This window comes from Sebastes umbrosus, chromosome 22 (assembly GCF_015220745.1).
Source record: "Sebastes umbrosus isolate fSebUmb1 chromosome 22, fSebUmb1.pri, whole genome shotgun sequence".
Taxonomy (NCBI): domain Eukaryota; kingdom Metazoa; phylum Chordata; class Actinopteri; order Perciformes; family Sebastidae; genus Sebastes; species Sebastes umbrosus.
Window position 1 is genome coordinate 1,009,728 of NC_051290.1, and position 8,671 is coordinate 1,018,398.

Below are 8,671 nucleotides of genomic sequence, written 5' to 3' on the forward strand. Positions count from 1 at the left end.
ACAAAACTACTAAGTTAGGTTTAGGCAACAAAAATATTTAGTTAGGTTTAGGCAACAAAACTACTTAGTTAGGTTTAGGCAACACAATTAGTTAGTTAGGTTTAGGCAACAAAACTACTTAGTTAGGTTTAGGCAACAACTACTTAGTTAGGTTTAGACAACAAAACTACTTAGGTTTAGGCAACAAAATTACTTAGTTAGGTTTAGGCAACAAAACTACTTAGTTAGGTTTAGGCAACAAAACTACTTAGTTAGGTTAAGGCAACAAAACTACTTAGTTAAGTTTAGGCAACAAAACTACTTAGTTAGGTTTAGGCAACAAAACAACTTAGGTAGGTTTAGGCAACAAAACAACTTAGGTAGGTTTAGGCAACAAAACAACTTACCACTAAAAGATTGTGGTTAAATTACGCCACATTGGAAGTATTAGTGAAGTTACGCCCTACCAGATGCGACACAACTTAAGTACGGAAGTTCCGTGACAACCTGCTAGCTCTAACATCATTCATTTTTTTTAAACCCATTTTTATGGAGCTTTAAATTTTGGCATTGAAAATAAAAATTGTCCTGAACTGAAAAAAGAAACATTGGCATTGAAACACTTGTATACTGAGGTGTCTCAGCTGTCAGTCAAACAGTGGTAATGTCACATCGTCTCCCAACAAGATGAGAGCATTAAAAGAGCTAAAGCTCAAATGAAAACGATGATGTAATTATAACATTTCTGGACGTTTAAGTCACATGTTTCATGTACGTCATCCTTTATTCTCTCTATAAGTCTATTTCGGTTGTCTAATTTTTGTTTGTATTGATACGCCAATTTTTTTCCACCGCAGCCAAGTATAAAAACTTTTTTGACGATATTTTGACTTTAGTGTCCTCCGGCTCAGAGGCAGTTTATACTCCTAACAAGCTCCACGCAGACTCCAGCTGGCCCTGCTTATTGCATTGGGACTTTACGGGACGACACATTAAAAGCAGGCAGAGGGGATATTTGGTCTGTTAGCCAGCGCTCTGGGCCTTGTGGGAGGTTATTTTGAGGATATAGTGGAGTTTTATTTTTGACATATCAGGATTAGATTTTGAGTAAGTGCTTTTTAGAGCACAGCTTCTTCTTCTTCTCCTTCTTCTTCTTCTGGGATCATTCAGAGAGGCAGCACTGGAACGCAGAATATATGAGAAGGACACGGTTACTGAATGTAATGTATTCCAACAAATTGTGATGAATCGTTTTAGTAATTAGATATACTAGTGCGTGCCCCGTCCGTAAACAAAACATTAACAAACATTTGTGCCAAGCAGCTGAAATATAGAGTGATATTGTGCTTTTAGCTGACGTGTGTCTCCTCACTGTTTTGAGCGATGCTCGTTTATGTCTATGTAGAGCGAGCACCAGCACGAGCAACAGGACGCTGACTTTCGTTGACTTGACAGCCACAGGTGTCGCTGTTAACAAGCAATTTCTGATTCTTACAAACAGTCCCTTTAACTGACGTTTGCGTGGTGTACAAATGACACGTGAAAGCGCTAAAATGCGTGCTCATGACACGCAGAATGTTTGTGTCATATTGTGGTATTTATGTTCCTTCCTGTGAAACCGGGTGTGGAGTAGATCGGATGAGCGGTTCTTGAGATATGCGAAGGACACACAGAAAGACAGATTCCTCGCTTTATAGTTAGATTAATTAATTTTTTAATATTTCACAATAGTAAGTTTATCTTCCAAAATAGCAGGATAACAGACACGAAACACAAGCTTCTGCAGGGTCAGTTATGTAGGAGCTTTTTTTTTTATCACAATTTCCAGGATCAAGAACCAAATGACCCATGTCGGATCAGCCGATTGTCACACATGATTGTTGCCTTGATGCAGTTGTTGACTGTTGTAAGAAAGATAGAGAGAGTGTGAGAGAGAGAGAGAGAGAGAGAGAGACATAATGGAAAACAGAATCAAAGAAAGACAAACATAGCGAGGAAGAGGAAAATAAAGACGAGGAACGAGCTATTGATTGAAAACCACTGGGAGTAAAGTGGAGGAGGTGGAGAGCAGCGACAGTGAATGACTGAGAGTAGATTGAGAGAGACAGGGGAGACACAGAGTAATGGCTTATTTCAGTCCATATATTCCCAGTAGCCTTGACTTGATGGGATAATGGTTGGTATTAGGGGACAGAGTCAATGGCTTTGACCCATATAACCGAACACTGGATTCCAATTTCATTCTGACCGTAATGACTCAGCCCGGCGGCCGGCGGGGGTGAATTATAGGCTGCGAGGCTGGCTTTGGTTTGGTTTAAGGACGTATTAAGGTGTATATTATGATAATGCTGGGCGATTTCCCAGGAGTACGTCTCGGTGAGGGAAGAAGAGTCGGTAGATTGAGGGAACTGGTCAGTACGCTGTGTAGCAAAATGACACATTAAAAACGAATTCGATGCGTGCGAGTACGAAGCACGCTCGGCTCAACCCGTGTGGCTTAATGTGTTCGGACGGAGAGACGATGGCTGTCTGGAGGCCTGTGAGCAAATACAGACAAGAGGCGGTTATCAAATCTCAGGACGCAGAGTCGATACTTTGCTTATTTGCAAGTTGTCTTCAAGAGAAATTAACTGCTGAAGCACAAACGAAGGCCGAGGCGTCTTAGTATATGTTTTTTTCATACGTATTTTACTTAGTTTATGCACTTATTTTAAGCCCAACCATGATGTTTTTCCTTACCTTAATTAAGTTGTTTTCTTGGCTGAACCTACGTTAAAGGTTTTCTTAAATGTCACTTTTTTTGTGACGTTTGTGATGTTTTATCCGTAGTTGTGTAACGCTTTTTTCATATGTATTTTACTTAATTTACGCACTTATTTTAAGCCCAACAATGACGTTTTTCCTTAACTTAACTAAGAGATTTACTGGCTTGAAACTAAGTTAAAGGTTTTCTTGATTGTCGCATAATGTTTAGTGACGTTGTGATGTGTTATCCGTAGTTGTAATATGTTTTCTTGTACCAATTTACGCATTTATTTTAGTTTTCTTGATTGTCACGTTTTTTTGTGATGTGTTATCTGTAGTTGTGTTATTTTTTTTTTGTAAGTTCAGGTTTAAATCCGTACAAGTGGAATTTATTAAAGTGCCACGTGTAAAAATGAGAGGAAGGACAAGACAAGGTCTCAGAGATGTTGTGCTGTATCCTTGAAAACAAACAGAAAAATGTGAAATATTTAGACTATATCCCAGTTTACACACACACACACACACACACACACACACACACACACAGTATTAACTATTAACGTAGCCTTCAAAGAGCAACAACTCATTTACATGTTTGCCTCCAGGGCACGCTGCAGTTCTCTCAGAGGTGTATCACTGTTCCCCGGCTACACTGTAAGCTCCTCTTAAGAGCTTTGTGCTGCACTTTGTATTTGTGTCACATCTGATTACAAAGACCCTGAGAAACATCAGAGAATGATGTGATCCCTCAGGTCGTGACTGACGATCGGATCGTACAGTGTGATCACTCAGGTCGTGGCTGACGATCGGACCGTGCAGCGTGATCACTCATGTCGTGGCTGACGATCGGGCCGTGCAGCGTGATCACTCATGTCGTGGCTGACGATCGGGCCGTGCAGCGTGATCACTCAGGTCATGGCTGACGATCGGACCGTACAGCATGATCACTCAGGTCGTGGCTCGCGATCGGATCATACAGCATGATCACTCAGGTCGTGGCTGATGATCGGACCGTACAGCGTGATCACTCAGGTCGTTGCTGACGATCGGAACGTACAATGTGATCACTCAGGTCGTGGCTGACAATCGGACCATACAGTGTGAGCACATTAATCGTGAGCTTTGACTTTACATTACATCCCAAACGATGTATTCGTCCAGTCGGAGTAGGAGTTACACAACAACATGTCTAAAATCGTACAATGTATGCTCAGCTTTAGAGCCACGATGAACGACATTGTTTTCATTAGTTGATTAATGATTTAAAAAGTGCATTCATGCTGAGATAACAGCATGCAGGTATTAGTGATTAAATGAATCTGATAACTGAATTGTGTCAGTCACAGGTTGTTTTCTTTGGAAAAAAGATAAATCTGACAGACAGGATTTAAAATGTTAAACATTTTTCTGTTTTCACTTCACAGCTCGACTGACAACCGTTTCCAGGCTTCCTGCTGCTTTCTCTTTCTCTGACATTCACATTTCGAGGGATGCTTTGGTGTCGAGACGAGACACTGACAGGTCAAACAGAGACAGTTCGACGTCCCTGTACGCCGCTGCCACTCATCGACACGAGTCTGTCTCCTAGAGAGAGCCTGCCAAGGAAACAATGTGTCTGCCCATCTGTAGTCATTGTGTTGTTGGGATGTGGAAAAGCTGCCTGCTGGCACTCGCTCACTCTAACAGACTCACAAACACACAGAAAGTCCTGAACAAAAGCTGCTAAATGCCACAGTTACAAACACACTGTACACGTTGTGTGTTGTTCCAGATCAGTTGGGAATTGTCCTCTCTTTCCAAAAATGTCTTTGCTCTCCAAAATGCCGTCACTATCCACAAAAGTCCTTGCCTTCCAAAATGTCCTCACCTTCCCAAAAATGTTTTCACTTTCCAAAAAAGTCTTCACTTTCCCTAGATGCTGTTCCTTTAAAAAAAATGTCCTCACACTACAAAATGTCCTCACTCTCCAGAATGTCTTCACTTTCCCAAAATTGTCCTCATTTTCAAAACATTTCCAAAGATGCCTTTCCTTTCAAAAAATGTCCATATTTCCCAAAATGTTTTCACTTTCCAAAACTTTTTCCATAATGTCCCCACTGTCCACAAATGTCTTCTCTTTCCAAAATGTCTTCACTTTCCAAAACATTGTCTTCATATTCCTAAAATTGTCCTAATTTTCAACTTTCAAAGACGCCCTTCCTTTCAAGAAATAATCCTTTCTCTCCAAAATGTCCCCACTATCCACCAATGTCCTTACTTTCCAAAATGTCTTCACTTTCCAGAAATGTCCTCACTCTCCAAACTGTCTTTGTGTTCAAAAACATGTCATAAAATTAGTCGTAAAATATTTCTAATTTTCAACTTTCAAAAATGTCTTCATTCTCCAAAATGTTCTCCCTTTCCAAAAAAAGTCTTAATTTTTCAAAAATGTCCCCATTATCCAAATATGTCCTCTCTTTCCAAAATGTCTACATGTTCCAAAAATAGTCCTTATTTTTTTATTTCAGAGATGCTCTTCCTTTCAAAAATGTCTTTGCCTTAAAAAAAAGAATGTCCTCATTTTCCCAAACTGTCCTCACTTTTTAAAATGTCCTCACTCTCCAGGTCTCAAATCGGTCCTCACAAACATAGAAGTACAGGAGCCCACACACACGAAACCAAAACCAAACAGTTGGCGACGCTTTGGCAGCCGCTCAAAACAAATGTCTCTCATAATCACCGAACAGTGGAAACACGGAAACAGCAACAATAACATCGGTTGGCTGACTGACCCGCGGCCGAGTCCAAATCCTCAGTCAGTCCCTGAAATAAATTGGACAAATATAGAAAAAAAAAACAACTGGCAAACAAAAGAGTGGAGAGAACAAACCGGAGAGAGAACAAGGTGAAGTTCATACTCTAATAATGAGACAGCTGGCTGTGATGCTGGGCTTCCTGCCACGACAAACAGGAAACATGTCACTGATGCTACGCTAACTCACACAGTGTGGGGTCTTTATATGTCTTCTGTCTGTGGGAAACCTTGTTATTGTTAAAGTTTCTACTTCTTTACTCATTCAGCCAAGAACCCGATGTCTCAGATTCAGTCTGAGCGACACACGGCAGGTCGGGGAGTCCCGCATACGAGGCGGTGCGGCGCGACCGGCTCCAGGTCGGCTTGGAAAGGCTCGGGGCGAAGGTGGCTCGCGGTCGCAGCTTTACATCGCTGCCTGCCCGGACCTCGCCCCAACATGGACAAAGTGCTCGCTGCGCCCTCTCTCCACGCCGGGGAGGAACGGGGCCCCCTGCTCCCGGTGCGACTGTCAACCGGGTCAGACTGTCCTCAGTGTGCCCCGACCGCGTCATGCCGCCAGCGCGGGGCTCGGCCCACGTAAAAGGCGTCAGGGGTCTTCGGCGATGTCGGCAACCCACCCGACCCGTCTCGAAACACGGACCAAGGAGTCTAACACACGCGCGAGTCAGAGGGTGCAAGCAAAACCCCGTGGTGCAATGAAAGTGAGGGCTGCCGTGCGCACCACCGGCCCGTCTCGCCCGCACCCTTGGGGAGGTGGAGGGTGAGGACCCGAGATGGTGACGAGATGTTAATGTCTCGCCGCCGTAAAGTATCGGTGCTGTTGTATCGGATCCGTTTTGCGAGTACGAGCACAGTATCGGACCCGATACTCGATACTGGTATCGGTATCGGTGCATCCCTATTGATTTCTCATGAATGAACATGTTAGCCATAATGACTTGATAATACACTTTGTTAATGTTGTGTCAGAGCTTGTTTTGCTTTAATGGGCTAAGACATGCAAACACTCCTGCTGCAACCTGCAAATCTGCAGTTGAGAAAACAAATGAGTTTGGAGTGTTGATCAGAAGGCTGTTGGCGTTTTACTGAAGCAACTTGCCTAAACTGATGTTCTGCTTCTGAAGCTGTGGAATGAAATCCAAGCTGATCCATAATAGGTTTCAGTAAAATTGATTTATTTAATGGTGCATTGAGATTTAGGTCATGCGCCGCTATGGCCTCGCTTTTCGATCACTGCTCATCTGACCGTCATCTTATAAAAAAGAACGAATGGTTGAAACATTAAATGAGTTTTCAATGTTTCAAAGTAGAATAAATGGAGGACAGAAGCAGGAGCGGTCTAGTCCCCCCCCCCCCTTCCACCTTTTGCACTAATCCAGTATAAATCCATGATGGAAACCACATTAACAACCGTCCCCTGCAGCTGTGGTCTGAATCCACGACTGCATGGGTTTCCATGTTTTAGCCTTCAGCTGTCGTCCATCTGTTTCATGCGATCCATCGGAACACGTAACAGATTGCTACTTCTGTCTGTTGCTGTTGTGATTGCACTCCATGACCTCTGCAGTCGGCCTTCAGTTCAGCCGTGACCAGCTGTGCGGCGTGGATAAACTGGAAAACCCAACTCAAATACCAACGCTTGGTCAGTAGCCATACGCTTCAAACTATGACGCTCTTGGTACAACTCCAGCGTCAGTGTTGGACAAAGAAATCAATGTTGACTTCTGGTTTCACACGGGACACGAACGCCGGTCTCCTGGGGGAAAGTCTGGTATTTTTGAGACCCACCCATCCACCCTGACCTCCTCTCTTCCTGCTTCATGATTACGTGGATTACACACAAATTAATTTCGTTGGATATCATTTACATGAATTACAGTACATTACGTTTCATAGGTATGGCTACGAACGGTGTATGAGGCCAGCCTGTACTGCCTCTAGTAGTCCATCCCCCCCCCCTGTACCAGAGTCCTGCCAGTTTCCTCAGGCGAGTGTTTTTCTGTCAGATTTCAGGCCTAACAACTGTCCCCTCAGGCTCAGCTCAGTGTGAAACTTGTCAGTCAGTTTCACGCTGGGGAAGCCGAGAAAACATCAATAATTTGTCACCGCGCACACACATACACACACACACACATACACACACACATACACACACATACACACACATACACACACATACAGACACACATACACTCTAAAATGCTTTCCACTCATGTCAAAACACTTCATCTGCTCTCTACAAACATCAATCAATACACTGAACTGTGTCCTTGATCAGTTTAACACTCGACCTTCCACAGCAGACCGCGTGCGTCAATATTTATTATAAGCGATGAAAAGCTGTTTGTAATTGGCAGCCGTGTGGGTTTCAGGTCGTCCACTGACTTTGTTGGTGGTTATAGATCTCTCTCGCTGCCCAGAGCGCCGTGCTGTGTATGTATTTAATTTCAAGTTAAAAATCAGCAGAGATGCGGCTATTAATCTTTTAACGCTCTTCTTCCTTCCGACAGATGGAGAAATGCAGAGAGAGTACGAGCTGTGTTTGACAATAAAACTCTGACAAGCTGCTCAACGTGATTCATTTAATGAGAAAAAAACAGCTTCATCACAAAAAGGGGAAGAAGTTGAAAACTTGTCTGATCTTCAACAGTCTGGATTACCGGTATGTAGTTTTGCCCAGGTATTGGGTTTATTTGGACACTATATATATATATCTATATAGATATATATAGATATATATATATATATATATTCTCAACGTATTCTCATGCAAATATCTTAGGAAAAGTTATTCCTCATTTTTCGTGCATTTTCCTACGAATGTCCAGCTTTAATTTCCGCTCCAGTCTTTACAAAATAAACTTCCGTCTTCACAGGAAACAACTTGGTTAGGTTTAGGCAACAAAACGACTTAGTTAGGTTTAGGAAAAGATCGTGGTTATGTTACGCCGCACCGGAAGTAGCGTTACTTAAGTACAGAAGTTCCGTGACAAAAAACAACTTAATTAGGCTCGTGTCTGGAAGGTAACTGGCAAATTGAGAAACCAGATCTGGAATCTGCATAAATTCTCATAAGACTCGCTGCCCGACAACCAATCCTGACCTTAAACATCTGGTGGGAGTTGCCCAAATCGTGGCTTACCTTCTAGACCT